The following is an 18,057-nucleotide window of genomic DNA, read 5'->3' on the forward strand; positions in this document are numbered from 1 at the left end:
AATGAGATTTATAAAGAAACCCGTTCTTTTATCTTAGGTACAGGATCACACAATCTTACTTAAAATTTAATTTTAATATACGTAATGACGTCAATCACATTTAACAGATGATTATTATCTAAACAATTATATTGAAGGTTTTAGAGTATAATTTTTCTCCTCTGAATTTAAGAGCTCACTTTTAAAAGTATATTTTAACCGTCTTTCCATGTGTTTTGGGCTAAGGTCACCTCACATTGGATGATAAGCAACAACGAGACACCTTGCAGCGGGCAGAGAAGGAGACGAGATGAACTTCTTTTCAAAGAGCTGGCCTCTGTAAGCCAAAGACCAGCACAAATGGAAGGAGGGAAAATATTCCTTGGCCCTGCAGTAGGACACTTATGGCTAATAATAATGACTTTTCATGGATTTCCAAACGTTGGACTCCTAGACATATCAATTTGTTCATGCAAACACGTTTCATATATATGAATAAACATTGAAAGTCATATAATTTATGTGGAGAATAAATTTAAAATTGATCCAATTTATTTTCTGCTGTATTTAATGCGACCTGCCTTGTTATAATTGGGATCAGTGGTTCGGTAAATATCAAGCGATTTCGTCATAAATTAAATGAATGAAGCGTTATTGGCTGCATACTAGCATAAGTATATTTCAGTAGTTTGTATTCCTTTAGCATATTTTTCCAACCAAGAAATTCTTATTTTGTTATACTTTTTCAATCTGGCGTATTGGCTATCTCGAGTTGCTAACTGAATACGAAAACGAAAAAATTTCAATTTCTTATTGGGCAAAATTGGTTACCAATTAGATCTACTTCGTAGCTAGCTGGTTATTGAAGTATAAAATTTGTTTTCAATGTCTAATTTTTATTTTTTTTGAAACTTCTTCTAGTCTTTTACGTCTGCATGAAACATCGTAAAAAATGCTCTCTACTTTCGTCAAAAGCATCTTATTTCTTGAGAACTTAAGAGAGAAAGTAAGATCAAGTTTCATTAAAGTCTGATGACAGAAATTAGGCGTACGAATCTCTAATCTTTTACAATTATCCGAACATAGGTTAGCCACTAACTCAACTCTAAGATTAATATGCCAAAATTTGCTCTAATTAAAACGGAGTTCCTTCTAACAAAAGCCAGGGAAGCCACAATTTATGCCAGCCGAGTGGACCGGGAAATTAATCTGGTCGGTTGTAAACAACCGCAGTGGCGTTTGCTTTGCTGCGTAAGTGCAGTTGGTAAAAACCGCGTGGAAAGGCTACAGAGCGAAGCCAGCCTTTTTGGATACACATTCTATTATCCCATCAGACTGCATCCAAACATTGCCTACAACTCACTGATCCCGCTAGATAACAATTGGTTTGTTTTCGGTACACTAAATTCAAACGGGACAAAAGTCTCGTAAATCAATCAGTGTCAAAATTCCACAAATTCTCCGATGTCATAAATTTCATTTTCCTTTTGTAAATGCCAATGGGTTGCGCAATTGAGAATGCGAGTATATTCGAATACATATTTCAGATAAATACCTGCGCTTCTTGCATGATCTATAAAATTGCCTTTAATAATTGTGACTGTCAAAGCGGGACGGCGTCTTCTCCAACGGCATATTATGCTTTAATGAGCTCATAGTACCTACAACCTACAAGCATCCAGCATCACCGATCAGATGAATCGATTAAGACAAACAAAATATTTGCTACTAGCTATTGCCCGCGACTTCACCCGCGTGGTTAGAGATATAAGTTATGATTTATACCCACCCTGTTTTTTTCCAGATTTTCCATTGTATCTTCGCTCCCATTAGTCGCAGCGTGATGGTATATAGCCTAAAACCTTCCTCGATGAATGGTCTATTTAACACAAATATAATTTTTCAATTCAAACCAATAGTTCCTGAGCTTAGCGAGTTCAAACAAACAAACAAACTCTTCAGCTTTAAATATTAGTATAGAGTATAGATGAACCCTTAAGACTATGGTATCTACAATCTACAAGCATCAACCATCACCGATCAGATGAATCGATCAAGACAAACAAAATAATTGCAATTATATAACCAACTAAATATCCATCACGTAACCATTACTAGATATCTAAATTGCATTGAATACTATCCCGATCGCGTTACAATTAGTAGTGAGAAATTTGAAACCACATTTGTATCGGAAACTGGTCACAAGTAGATGAAACCGCAATACACTCGAACCGTCATTGTTAATATTGATCCGGACTAATTGGACCGTCAATATTTTATTAAAGAATGGTTAAGATGGACTATAATTGGGGTTTTTATCATGTAGGTTTCCAAAGTTTTTTTTTTGTGATTTAAAAAGTACATATGAATGTTATGGCGAAGGATCTTGACTTGCTTGTGTGACATTTTATTTATAGTTAGTGATTGAGTTTATACTTTAAGGGAAATAATTTATTTGGAAGAAAAATACAACCACATAGAGCTTTAAAAAAAATACTACCTCTTTCGAGGAATACATTTTGTACGTCTTAGCTTACCTGAAAAAAGAAATAAGGAAGAGACGAAAACTTGCTTATTAACTACTCGATAACTGTTCTTAAAAATTATTATAAAGGCACAAAGCAGTTATGGAGATTGTACAAAACTAATTACTGTCACTTTCAATGGCTAAATCATGAACTAAATTGTATGAGACGCAGTACAACCTGTAAAACCCATGTTTATCAATATAAAAATTGCCAGTACAAAACCTGAACGACGTCCTCCAGTAAGTACGTCTTGCACGTAAGTACTCCAATGCACAACGTACCACAAATTTATTAGACAATTCGATAGACAAATAAATGGAGCAGAATTGAGCTTTTGAAAAATAGCATCTGTGACCAAGAGTAAGTGTGTCTGCATTCCTACAGTTTATTTAGTGTAAGTACATTGTCTAGATGTTGGTACTTTTCAAGAATTTGTGAAATTGCATCAACTGCAGTATTGTTCCCTTACTTTTTGTGAGATGATTGTCATTATAATAAGTACCTCTGGCTGAGTTGGTTTCATAATCATTTGGACTTATCAAGACTTGTATTGAGATTCATTATATTTAATAGTACCTTTAACATTTTTTAATGTTCTGCTGCAAGGTAGAGTCTTGGCTTTAAAGTAATTTCTAAATCTTTGTCCTTCATAAAAACCTAAATGACAACCTGAACTAACCTCAACCTCAACCTGAACAAATGAACTAATTTAAAGTATCTGCATAACAATAAATAATTTTTCTTTTTTAATTTTATTGGGCAATTTGAAATACTCAATTGACAACATATTTTTGCATCACTCCTGTACTTTATAACTCGTAAGCTCTTAATATTGCCACCAAGTTCTCAGGCATAGTGCACATAGCAGCAGGTGTATGAGCAGAGATATTGCTCATGAATATCTTGTAATGTTGTGTAATGCCTGTACCACGAAATTATCAAGCTAAACTAACTTTATATTCGGAACGAGATAACGTTACTAGTGGCTTCTCGCTTACAGCCTTGCTTAACGATCTCGTGGTAAGGGGACAAGATGTTAGCCACAAGTCATCGCTAATCCTTGGAAACACGGTGTAAGCTGGCTTAGATTAAATAAAGAAGGATATCTTTCTTCTATGTTGTCAACTTTGTATCTTTTCTTGGATACACTTGCGTCTTTTTGTGGGTTAATACAAATACAGCATAAAATATTCTAAGCTTAATTTTTATCCTTAATTCGGAGAATATTGTATCTGCACCTACTTTTTAGCATAAAATAACAGTTGTGAGAATTGTAATAGTGAACATTTAAATGATAGAATTTTTGTACTAGCTGACTTAGCAAATATTGGTTGCTGTAAAAAAAAAGGTACAAAAAATTGTGGTAGGCAACCTATAACATTTAGGGGGATGAAAAATAGATGTTGTCCGATTCTCACGACTGAGGAAAAGGACCGAATATGTACACATTTTTTTATAAGAATTTTGTATATTAGACATCTACTCATTTATTTATGTGAAAACAACAAACACGCCTATCGATTCTCGTGCGTTGCATAAATACAAGTTCACTTAGTAAAAACACCTTTAAATTTAAAAATCTGCCTTAAAACGAGAGTAAGAAAATGAATGAACCTAGTCTGCAATGAATCTTTTTGCTTCAACTAATAAATTAAATCTTCATCCGTGCGTGTAATAGCATTAATCTTTCGATTGCAAGATCCTCAGATCTCAGAAGACGAATTAAAAAGTTTTAAAACTACGGTTGACTTCATTTTATCACTGCAACTTTGTGACATAGTTTAAGACTACATATTGTTGAGAAAATGATAAAAATGCCCGTGACCATGATACCTGCAAAGGTGTCAAAACGTCGGGAACTAAAATCTAAAATTAAACCGCATTAAAATCCATAAAACATTCGCGGAAACCTAAGATAGTGGTTACTATGAAAAAAAATAATTTGCACTTTATTGTGTGAATCTTAAGTGCTTTATTTGGACCCAAAAAAACGTTAAAAGCCAGCTATTTTATGTAATTCTGCATTTTTTTCTTTTTCACGAATTACATATATTGTTAAAACACAATTATCATTACGCTGAAAAAAAAGAGAGCTTCCATAATGCTTATAGGATCAAAACAACGCCTTAAATTTTTCTCTTAATCAAAATTCATAACCTCGTCCTATCGGAAACGTTCTACTTTCTGCTTAAACAGCGGTCCTAAGAGAGTGTCTTGAAAATGTTAAAATCTTTTCAGATTCGAATCACAGTTTTACTCGGAGTGTTTTTTTAGACAAAAAAAGGTTTGAATAGCTATTAAATTTTGTGTAACTTAGTCTGTTATTTCTTCGGGAAGAGAGCTATTGTAAGTGTAGTACTAGTAGATAGTAAAAGAAGAAGTATTATTGATTTAGGCTCTACATTTTTATCAAGTTGTCCAACGGTATCTTTCGGGTAAAAACAGAATCCACACAATTATCCTAATACAAAGGCTCGATGTTGAACGTCTGTCCGTCCATCTTTCGCAAATCAAGGTTATGCAACGGTTATGGAATTGTCATAGAGCTGACAATTTTCTTTTGAAAATTAATTTCCCTTTTACTTATCAGAAACTTAATCACTTAACTATATTATTTAGAAAAATATTAAAAAAATAAACCTCCAAAAACATAGCCAACATTTTTTTATATAGCCTGCTTTTGATCCCACTGCTGGGCAAAGGCCTTCCCCTTACTCTTCCACATCTCTCTATTTTGTGCAAGTTATCTAGTCAAACACCCTCGGCGCAAGTGGCCGTGGCAAAAACAATGGCCGAAGATAATATCCAAATACCTTTCTAAAAGACTACAAAATATACAACCGAAACAATATTTTGCATTTAACGATAATTACAAAAATAAAATAAAACACTATCTTATTGTTCCATACTTGATCCATACACTATCGAATATTCGGCTATCGAAGCAAAACCAATTCACAAAAACAACAGATAAACTTTAGCTAAGTTATAATGGCCCGGATTTCTCAATATGGCCACAGGAAATTGGCTCTACATCGAAGTTATTAGTGCCAACCGGAACTGACGGCATTTGGAAGGATAGACCCTATAAATGTTTATTTCGTCTGTAATAGCGCTGTTATGTTTTCTGATGGGGTTTGTTTAACTTGGCTGTTTTGGGCTAGTAACATCGTAAAGAACAACTTTACACTTGGTATTTAGGTTTTAGTTATTTACTAATCTGTATTTTGGGCTTCCCAAGCTACGTTAGGATCAAAATTTGACTTAAAAAAAATAGAGTTTTTTTGGACTTCACGAATAGCCCAATACAGAGTTCCAGATTCGATGTCCGCGTAGAACAAGTATACTTTTGTGTTTACGTAATTTTTTTCTTCTAAGTCATTTTATGGCAATTGAATAATGATAGATTTCTTAACGATTGACTTAAAAAAAAAACTGTCTGACTTCCTTAACCCACAGTTACTGGTTTACCTCAATTAAGCATTAACATCGTTATGCGGAATATACAATTTAATGGCTGTAAAAAAACATCATCTAATAGTATGAATTTCATTTTAACTAAATAAAAAAAAGGATCACTACGTCATTGAAACAAGGGATTAACCATCGACAATACAGACTGATTAATTACAAGAGAATTATCGAATACGTAATTTAAGTTGATAAATGGTATACAGTTTGAATCCCGTTATTATTTGCGCAGTAAATAATTTGTAGTGAGTTAAATTTGTGGGTCGCAATTACTATTTAAGTTGAAATGAGTGATTTATTAATGAGAGCTTTTAAATGTACAAAGTTTGTGTTTTCATCAGTGTTTGTTATAAAATTTTAGAGCAGAGCTGTTGTTACTCTTGCTGAGTGAAATTATATTACCACCGAACAAAAACGGCAGACTTTGCAAGCGATTAGGTTTAGCTAAAGTTGCTGTATCTCGTTTTCAAAATTACAACAGCTCTATATTAGAAGATTAGAATGAAAAACTATTATTATGTGAAGCCCACGTTCCTTTAATTATACAGATATTTGAAAGGTCAGAGTTCAAGCCTGCATCGTGGCTATATCTTGTTCACCCACCATTCTTACCGTTGTATCCATAATGAGAGAAAAATAAAACTCAAATACAGATAGAAATAAATAGACATAAAAAGTCTTTAAAAATGCCTTTTTGTTTCAGGTCAGTTCTGAAGCGGATATACTGAAAGTAAGTGGCAATCCAATTAGTGAGAATTAATCTTAAGTAGATATTATTATCAGCAACTCGTTGGGCGCCAATAAAGTCATCAATTATATAATTGGTGCCCACGCTGGGGCTCAATGGACAACTTTCAATTTATTTGTTTCGTTTGATATTATTGAGTTTTTATTGCTTCAACTTTTTAATGTTACGACAGAAGATATTCTAACACTATGGTTGTACTTACAATTAATAATGTTTTTTACACGAGTCATCACGGCTATGTTAAAGTTTTAGAAAATAGTAACGTCAAAATTCCCACCTCCAATCCATCCTGGTCTAATTTTTAAAAATATCTTACCTAACTGAGGGACTAAATATATATTTTTCTTTTTATACCCAGTGTAATGTAGTCCTTGCTGTACAATAAAGACATGACTTGATGGGAATGGATTAAAACAAATAGTAATCTTTTCTAAAATATCTGCAACATTCATAAAAAACTGAAACAATTCACAAAATAGTTAAACCGGAAAACAATATTCTAAACTAAAATCCGAATAAAAAACATCACTTCAAATTCAATTAAACACCACCCTCGTTTGACTAGAAACGTGACTTTCTAACAGTCAAAATACCAACTCCATCAATCCGTTACCAAGCGGAATTTTCGAAAAATCCTCGCGCGAAAAAGCTGGAAAAAACCTCACACGGTATACGCGGGAAAAATCAGACGTTGTCATATGAATAGTTCTTCAGTGCCAAAGTGTCATTGAATGCGGCGGCGAAGCCTTAAACACGAGAACCAACTGTAACGTGGAAATGTAAGGTTGATTTTCCCCTGCTGATAGCAACTAATTATCGCGGGCGTCTGGCATGAAAAAATGGAGGAAGCCTGTTAAATCTTGTGTGACAATAACCTATAATTATACGCAGACGATTAGCTTGGCTTCTTTAGTAATGTTGGATTCTTGAGTGGTAATATCATTAATGTTAAGTGCCAATTAGTGTAGGTAAGATTTGGAGACTAAATAGGCCTTGTTTGTCCTCATTTTTGTTTGGATAAAGTTTTTTCTTATTTTTTGTCAAACATCTGCTAAATATCCTTGAAAGTGTAAAAAATATTGGAATTTAAAATCAGATAAAATTGCGATATATAATTATAATGAATGATGTACTCGTAATTATCACATCATTACCGACCAATAGTAAGACTTAAAAATACATTTTGTTTTTCATTAAAATAAATAAAATTATATAAGGATAATAATAAGTATATGATTTGTTGTTTTATGAAACAAAACTAGGAGTATCATACAAAGGTAAACTCAAATTAGTGTACATTCGAAATTACAATAGAACCATTCAAACATTTTGTGATTGCTTAACAAAATATCATACAAGGTTCAGAATCGAAGTAATAACTTAAAAAAAAAACAATCATAGAACGGTCAAGTATGAGACAGGCTCGCTACTATGAAGGATCAAATGAACAAAAAAGGAAATTGTTCACCTATTAAATGTATCTTCAAGTCGCTGCTTAAACTCAATCTTTATTTTTTGTAACTAAGTAGAAACACATTATTTGTGAATGTTTCGAATTTCTAGCTGTCACGTATCATGTGATACAGCCTAGTAACAGACGGACCACCATGATACATAACATTGCCTCACTAAGATATAGCAGTGCCTCAGCGATAGGGTTCTGTTTTCAACCTTTGGATACGGAACCCTTAAAACGGATTTTCTTTAAAATTCCAATGAAATTTGCTTTATTTTTTATTGAATCAAGTCTTTTCTCGAGAGCTTGGGCCACAGAACTAATGAGACGACGGGCAACGACCGAATAAAATAAATGTTTTTCTAAATAAATATTTCATCTCGTTTGCTAGAAACTCGGACTTGTGAAGTTATTTAAATCATAACTGCGTATAATGATGAAACTGGAAATAAAAGTCAACTTAATCTGAGTATGAAATTATTTTGATACTTGTTTTACTAAGTAGGAATATCTTTTCGAATTCCTTACTCACAGGTAATAATGAGAACTTTATTACTGAGGCTGCGCTCTCTGTTCATCTCTTCCTAGGATATATTATCATGAATCGTGAAAGCTAGTTTGTTCCGTCTCTGCTACAACAAAAAAAAAGTAAACTTTGAGGTCCAACAATTGCCTACGGTTATTTAATTTGATGGACGACCATATTTATTAAATTTATTTATTTAATAATTATGTAAATGCTGTTTTCATTGATGATCCATACATTTCATTTGATTTTTACTTTATTCCTTAAGGATTACTTTCAATCCTAATTTCAATAGGACGTCTGATTCTAGAATCCGTCCACCTCCACTTATTCTGACGAAGTATTAAGAGTTCAATCGTTAGTCACTACGTTCCTTTTTTATAACAATCTTTTAGATCTAGATTTTTCTTGATTGAACCTTTAATTATCTTTCAAAATAAATGATAAAATTGCTTTGTGAAATGGATTTGAGCCCAACAAACTCACGCATATAAGCCCATATTCTTAACCCAAATTCACGAAACGAAAGCTTGGGAACTACAAATTGAGCAAAGCATCAAAACAACAAGCTACAAAGTTAGACAGAACAACTAATTAATTCTAAGCAAGTCTGATATTCAGCTAGACTGGAATAAAGGCCGAATGTAAGACAAACTGGCGTTGGCATGCAGTCAGAGTTTTGGTAGCTATTGGCAGGATTGTTTAGATATTAGTCGTAAGCATTGTTATTAGATCTTTCGGTTGTTTGTTAGTTTATATGAAATTATTCGAGGTGTTAGGTAGAGAAACAAAAATTGACGTTGACTGCGCCAATAGCCGATTGGTATATTTCACCACCAAAAGCCCACTGTGCACGATATCTCGTGTGTTCTGGGTGTTTTTTATGTATGTGGCTTAAATGTTTGTGGAAAACACAAGGGAACACAACTCGGAACGATCGTTAAAAAAATGATGGCAGACAAACTGAAATTAGAGATCATTTCAGATTGATTTCATTGTATGTGACAGTGTTGTGTGCAGAATTATCAGAAGTGCTATCTTAGCACTGTAATCCTGTTATATCAATTTCAAACGTTAATTTTTTGGGATCAATTCAACTCCGACCAGTATTTGTTACTGTTAATAACGTTGATTACTTTTTATTTATTACTGTAGAATAATATACATATACCAAGTCAAATAGGTCGTGAAGTTCACAAAACCATTCGCTTTTATTAAAATATAGGAAAAAGCAATTTTTTAAAGAGTTTGAAATCTGACTTATGTTCAATTTGTAAAACATAAGGCAAAAGGAGCCTTTTATCACCTTATAACAAGTTCGCCTTCAAACATTCGTAGCAAACACAATAGTTTATGCAAAGCAACTCAATATAATTCCATTTAAATGACGGTCACATTAGGAAATAAATTGTTTATTTGAGCCCCAGCATGGGCGCCAATAATCGACATGGGCGCCCAACATGGGGCCTAAGTAACAAGTAAAGCTATTAATCATATGTTACATTAGTGAATTTGAAATGGGTCAATAGCCTCCATTTATGTTAGATTGCTTAGGTAAGCTAGGGTCTGGACCTTTTTATATCGTTTCACATTTGTTGTGGAAGTTTGATCTTGACATTTCATTTTAATGATAATTATCCGTATCGTATCTAATAAAATGTCACCACGTGATCTTCCGTGTGTTTCTTTGCTACCATTAAACATTTCAGTTGAAAACCTTATTTTATAATCAGCGTGTACTTATTGATTAGCTTTGTTAACAAACTGAAATGAACCGTAAAATATTTTTTTCTCCTGTCAATAGTTAAAACTGTCAAATAGAAATGAAATTCAGATGTAGAAGAAAATCAAAGTTTTTAATCAGGAAAGTCATTTACCATGACACCTTCAATTTATAATTAATGTCCCAACATCAATTATACGATAATAACAGTATTTAATCACGAACTACCCTCTTAATCATTGTTAGGATGAAGGTAATGTTGTAGTGTCGAGTTATGACGTCACGTCTACTATATCATGTCTTTGTGATAATATATCAGTATTAAACTAATTCAATTTAAATACATAGATAACAGAATATTATTATGTTATTGTATAGAATTGTTAAAGCTTTTCTAAACAAGGAGAGGTTTTTAAACGTAATAATATGGGCCATTTACACAAATTCGTCAATATAAGAATTATGATTTTGGTCTCCAGTTTTTTTTTATTTTGGATTTTGCAGTTTATTTTCATGATGAGAACCGGGATTTTAGGGTTCCGTACTCTTCGAGTAAAACCCCTTTTTAGTTCATACGTTAGTCAAAATGAATCGTAAAATAAGATAGCTGAACATGACAAATTTTAGCAGATAATGTGTAATTGACAAAGTCGTTTTGACGGGTTTTGTATTTTGTATTCATTTTTGTTGCAATTGTGATTTTTAGCCTATTTGGTTGGAGCCATTACCTTCTGCGAGTTCAACTCGCACTAACCGGTTTTATTAATACATAATCACTTAAAATGTATCTAATTCAAATAAATGTAGGTTCAGTATTAAATTCTAAAACTTAACCAACTGGACGAATATCAAAATTCTAAAACGTATATTACTGTCTATCTGGTATTACATAGAATGGTTTATAATAACCGCTAAATACACCTACCAAATCCAATAACTAAGGTAGTTGACACAGTTATTATTCAGAATACCTAGCAAACAATGTGATTACGACTAACTAAACAGCTGAGTTCTAGACTGGAGTTTCGGTAACTAAGCTAATTCATAGGATGCTGGGATGACGGCTTGTTTGTCGCTAGATATGAGCGATAGTTCGAATTTAGTTTACTTGATTAAGATATTGTGTATTTAATACTAGTAGATATTTTGCCACGAGCCATTACACACTCACTTTTCCTGTTCGTTTTTTTTTGTTGTTCCGGTTGGATTTTTGCAACTCGATTTTGAGGCATTTTCCGATAATGTAGCAGGCTGAAATTTTCAAGGTAGCTTCGAACCCGATGACAATACAATTTACAACTTTAAAAACGGCTTGACCGATTTTTATAAAATTTGTGGCAATTAAAAACGTGTTTTTTGGGCTTTGTTAATTTATTAATTTTTACAAAGTCATATCACTATGTTTATGCATCATGCTTATATGTAAATCAGATAAATGCTATGTCGATAAACACTTGCTAGCTACTACTATGTAGGTACTATTATTATCACTACCTCTTGAAGTCATATTGACGGTACTCTACACCATTTAGTGCGCCTTCACACGTCCACGACTACAATAATATTACTTTAAAACGTGTTAAACATAGACTTGAAACCTTGAGTAAAATCGTGTTGATATTGAAAATGTGGAAACTAGCAAAAAACGCAAAAACTACTGGATGGATTTGGACGAATTTTGATACTAGGACAGTTCATAACCTGGATTAATCCATTAGTTTTTTCCCCAATTTTTAGGTTAACATGGGTTAATTTTTTATTTGTACCAGGCATAGTCGCTGGCAACAGCTAGTAAACTTTATAAGAGAGATAAGACTTGCACTTTCTGGCTTTATTTAAATAACTTCACCGAAATAGCTACCTAGCTTTTGGTTTTATTTCATTACCTTTTGGTTCAATCTAGAGAGGTATTCAGACTCAGTCTAAGATTCCGCTGTACTGCTTTGTTTTGTGTATTATACTGTTACTCTTACAGTCAGCTTGGTAACATACATTTAATTAAGATGGTTTTGTTTTTGAGGAATTGGACAAAATAATATTCATTAAAGAATGTTTGTGAATTAAAATTTAGATATGGATGTATCTGCACAATTGATGCTGAATGAGCTGAGCTGAGCCCAAAGTAAGTTGCTGAAGTACTTGTGTTATGGAATTCAGATACAACGAAGGTACCATACACACCCATACCCGAGACAATTTTTACATTCACTCGACCGGGGATCAAACCCGGGACCTCAGAGCTAGCGACACCTTTAAACCGGTACGTACGCCACTCGACCACGGAGGTAATAATAATAATAATGCTTTCCCAGAGTCCGGTTGTCATTGTGCAATACCTCTCATAAATGAAAATTAAAAGCAAAGACCAGATATAATCCTAATAAAAAGTAACTAGCTATCTATACATATAACAAAAATAAATAATCTAACATAAATATACAACAAACCGAAAACCAGTTTATCTCCACCCACAAAAGCGATATTTCAAGCGAAGACATTCAAAAACTTTGTTAAGTCTCCAGTATTAAAACATTGTTCACCTTTACCTCCCACGTATCTGCTTACCTAAAGGGTGTATCGAGTCGTGAAGATGTGGGTGACACCATTACTGACATGTTTACAAAATAAACTGCTCGTGTCACTGTTGTTCTAAGCTCCCCCATGTTTGTGTAACGTAAATATTAACGAGACCTATCTATACAGCTTAGTCTCCTTATTTTTGGGGTACAATACTTGAAGGGTAAAACGAATGAGTAAAACCGATCATGGTTAGCAAGCTGTAAAAAGCTGGTTCTCATGATTCGTGATAGCTGAGCAATAAAAATTAACTGAGATGATGTGCCTATAGCTTCTATAATGACATCGTAAACCAAAATCGTTAATAAGCAGCTATTGATTCCATCGTAAATTTGATGGGTGACCATCTTTTTGCAAATATTTTTTTATTGACTCTATTTGTACGGGAACTGTAGTGACTCAAATATAACTATAACGTGAAATTCTTATAGGTTCATTTCGGCTTTTCTCCTCTTTGAAAGAAGTTGAAAATTCAGAATTATGGTAAAAGTTTTGGTGTGTGACTTGATTGCGGATTAGTTTTAATCCAGGCATGTCACGTAATTCCACGTAAATTACGTCTGAATTTAGTTTAAGCCTGTTTTCAGTTGATATAAATTAGAAGTTTACCTGTAAACTCCGTGGTTAGGTCTGCCTAGTATTAATTAAAAGCGGATGGAAAGAGAATAAATAATTCTTTTTTGGATGGTTTTTGTACAACCTGGTGTCATAGTTTAAGGCGACAGAAGGCTGCTGACGTCGCTTAACATAGTCTTGAATAAATCTCGTCATGTGTGCTGATTTCCTCACGATATTTTCCTTTATAATAACGTGAACAATAAGGTTTTCCGGGGTCCGACATTACGATCTTCGACCTCTGAAGTTAAAAAGATTAGAACAGGCTATCGCTGTCCACATTAAAGTCTAATATGTATATAAATATTTTAGGTACTTTTTTGTATATTCGACTATTCATGCCTCTAAAAACTTACCTTATAATAAGTTTTAACCAATAAAATTTTTAATGATCATACTAAAATTGTTGCATGATCTCGTATTTTTATACGAAGGAATTTAATTATTGTGTCCTCGAAGGTTTCTTTCTTCTTGCTATCTTTGCATTCAAGCATAAAACTTTACTAGTTAAGATAATATTATATTGATTACTATCCTATCAATTAACCTTATTCGGATGCTCACAAGAATCTTTTCCGATAATAGAAAATGGATAGTTAAGCTACACAAACATTTACTGAAACAATTCCAACAGCAAACAATACTTTGTAAAAACTAGATTTTCAAAACACTGGCTTTTGTTAAAAACTGAATATAAAACGACTCCATTTCTCACTGTAGTACGAAACCTGGTGTTTGGGGGTATCCATTAAAAAGTAGGGGTTAGGTCAAACTGTGCTGGGAAACGAGTGAAAAACTGGTCAAGTGCGAGTTGGACTCGTGACAGTGTGGGTTCCGTACCAATAGGTTAAAGTTAAACAAACTTGCAACAAGAATTGGTCAAACACCGAAGATGATCCTTAGTAAGTAGTGTTAAGCCTCGATGTTTAATTTCATTTTTTGTTGTCATATTACATGTCAGACATGGTTTTCTTTATAATGACTCCCCCATTAATAAATTTATTTCGTGCGTCGCTGGGGGATTCACAAACATTCAATTTAAAAGCGCAAAGACACTCACACTCAGGAAAAGCGTCCAAATCACACAAAAACTTGTCCGTGACGGGGATCGAACCCGCGATACAACGTCTATTCGTGCAGTAAGGTTCTGTTTTAACCATCAAGGTACGGATCCCCAAAACTAGGGGTTAGGTCAAACTGTACTGGCAAACTAGTAAAAACACGGGAAAACGTGGAAAGTATAAACATGGATCTAGTATAGTCGTGGTTTTACTGGACGCGACAGAAATATAATGACTTTTTCACGGAATAATAAATGTATGGAGTGTGCTATGTTTGCTTTTGTATCCATTAGTTTTGATGATCTTTTGCATGCCCATTGTGTGGAGTTCTCAATCAGACCATTGGTTAAAAAAATAGTCGGACAAAATGTAAGTCGGACTCGCGATACTGAGAGTTCTGAGAAATAAGTAGGCTAAAAGATAAACAAAATTTGATGGTGGGTGACAGATACGTTTGTTGCAGTAGCTTAACCTCAATGACTAAACCTCAATCTTTATTTTCATTTTTTTTTTTGCCTATAGCAGCAGAAAATATACGTAATGTGTGTTCCGTTTCTTACTCTTCGAGTACCGAAACCTAGAAAACTACAGGGGTATTTTAGACTAATTAGCGCGCTGATGTTGGCGCTATTTGAATCAAACACGCAATTTGCAATATAAGGGCCCCATGTACCGGTACTAACGAATTATCCACCATCTATAAGTAACAAGGTTACTCATTAATTTTGTAATTTGCAATACGGAAAATCCCGGGGCAGGCCTTTTTCGAGCCGTGGGATCAAACCCAGTATCTATAAAAAATAACCTCACATTCTGATCTAAACACGGAAAAATCACACTATAGATACTACAAAATGCAAACTGTCCAGCCACGACAAAAACCAAGGCAATTAAGTGCACGAAACAAAACCTTTATTTTCTTTTCAACTCATAAACCGATCTAACAAAAGTCACAAAACAATAAATACGCAACAAAACAAATATATTTAGTCCAACTCCATGTATTTCTCTATTCTAAACCCATTGGTTCTAAAACCCGTATTTCCTACAAATCCTCGTTGGTCTGGCTATAACTTATGTTTATCTGAACTGTTAGTGCCTTTTCAATTGTGAACACTTTTAATATTACCTGTTGTTTCCTAGAATTTATAATTACTTTGGTGATTATGGAGGTTAAGAGAATGGAGACTTATTTTTTATCACCATATAAATATCAATATTTCTACTTTTTTACTGCTGCAAGCAGGCTGCTTCAAATCGAAAATGATCCCACAGGATTCTGAAATTGGGATAAAAGCTATCTTATGTGTTAATCCTGGTTATAAACTATCTGTGTACCAAGTTTCGCCTAAATCCGTTCAGTGGTTTTTGTGTGAAAGAGGAATAAGCACCCATACCTCCTCAAGGCTACACCTAAGTAAGAAGTATTATCCAATTCAATAATATTTTATTAAATATAAATATTTTAATTACATAAATAATACATTTAATCAATGACTGCGAAAACAAATAAAATAACCGTCAAAAAACCACTTTAACCAAACAGTTAACCGCGTGAACCAGTAAATCAAATAGGATGTTAAAATAACCGAGTTTAGTGAGCAGTAACCGCTTATTGTCGCAGCTGCCTTTTATATTAGCGGTGAAATTAACTACCACTATTGATAACATTAAATTACAGAGCTAGGTAATGAAATAAAACCTGAAATGTCAGGCAAAGCCACCTCTTCATACAAAGAGGTTCCGTACCTAAAATGTGAAAACGGGAACCCTTATACTCCGCTTTTAGCCCAGCCATCTGAAATCAGGCTGTATCTCATGAACTATAGTAGGTATACGGCTGAAATTTTACTGTTGCAGCTACAAAAATATTAATAATATAATAACAGTAAAAATGGATATTAAGTAACGGTTGGCACGGTCGAAAATTGGTTGGTGACGAATTTTATTTGCATATTTCTGACTTTAGCATATTCGTACGCTATGCTATCCATTTCATGAGATATAGCTTGGTGAAAGACGGACTGAAGAACTTAGTAATAGAATTCCGTTTTTATCCTTTAAGTACGGAACCCTAATCATAAAACAAAACTGTTTAACTGACAGTATTTAATTATAATGGATAAAGCTAGTTACTGAACAATACTTTGACATAAATCGTTTAAAACTTGATGTCGAAATTAAACTAAAACTTTAATGATTAACAATATTAATTAATAATTTAATTGGAATATTTCAAATAGTTATGACAAAAGATATCAGATTTTATGACTTGAACAACAGCCTGTCTGTCACAGATAATAGTGAAATTAAATTTAATAAATATATATCCTACTAATATTATAATGGTGAAAGTTTGTGTTAGGATGTATGGACGTTTGTTCCTCTTTCACGCAAAAACCACTGAACAGATTAAGACGAAACTTGGTACATAGATAATTTATAACCAGGATTAACACATAGGACAGCTTTTTGCCGCTTTATGTTGAAGTGGGACCATTTTCGATTTACAGAAGGCGGATCCGCGGAATACAGCTAGTAAAATATAACTTTATTCTGCCAGAAATTACAATTGACCAATTTGATAACCCCTGAATCCTACACTAGGTTTTCCTGTGTCGTGGGGCCTAGTTTCTCGTAGAAAACACGTTTTAAGATACAATACAACAATACCTTGCATCAATGATTTAGTTTAATGCCCTTTTTTATGCCAATTGTTGATTGCATGGATAGCCACGTGGTTGAGGTCTTCGCGCCAAACGCACGACGTATCGCGATTTGATTCCTGCGTAGGACAAGCGTTTGTGCCATACATGAATTTATGTGAAACGCCCCGCGACACAAGGATTAAGTTTCGAGAAAGATTTTTAAATGATCTACTTGTACGAGCATATAAGTACTAGCTGTTGCTCGTAACTTTGTCTGCGTGGTTTTAAAAATGTGAAGAACACTAAAGTTTGATAAGAATGATCCAAGTAGCTAAGTACCACTTTGGCTTTGGTTCGTAAAATTGTTTCTTAGGTACTTTCTAAGGCACTCTAAGTTTTTTTTAATTCAAATTGATCACTGTACGCTAATAATTTGATAGTCAAATATTTGGTCTTCAAAGATGTTCTAATGTTTTTTTTTTAATCCCTTAATGTAAAAAGAGATTTGTTATGACCGTGACGTAAGGCTGACAGAAAATTCTTTAGAAATAAGCGTAACGATTGTACCTGAATGAACCAGTCTCACTGGAGAACATTATGGAGAGGCCTATGTCCAGCAGTGGACTGCTATAGGCTGAAATGATGATGATGATGATAATTGTACCCATCGTATTTATATGTGTTTTGAATTTATCCCTCTTGAACGGGCAAACATGCTATCA

This window comes from Trichoplusia ni, chromosome 13, assembly GCF_003590095.1.
Source record: "Trichoplusia ni isolate ovarian cell line Hi5 chromosome 13, tn1, whole genome shotgun sequence".
Classification (NCBI taxonomy): domain Eukaryota; kingdom Metazoa; phylum Arthropoda; class Insecta; order Lepidoptera; family Noctuidae; genus Trichoplusia; species Trichoplusia ni.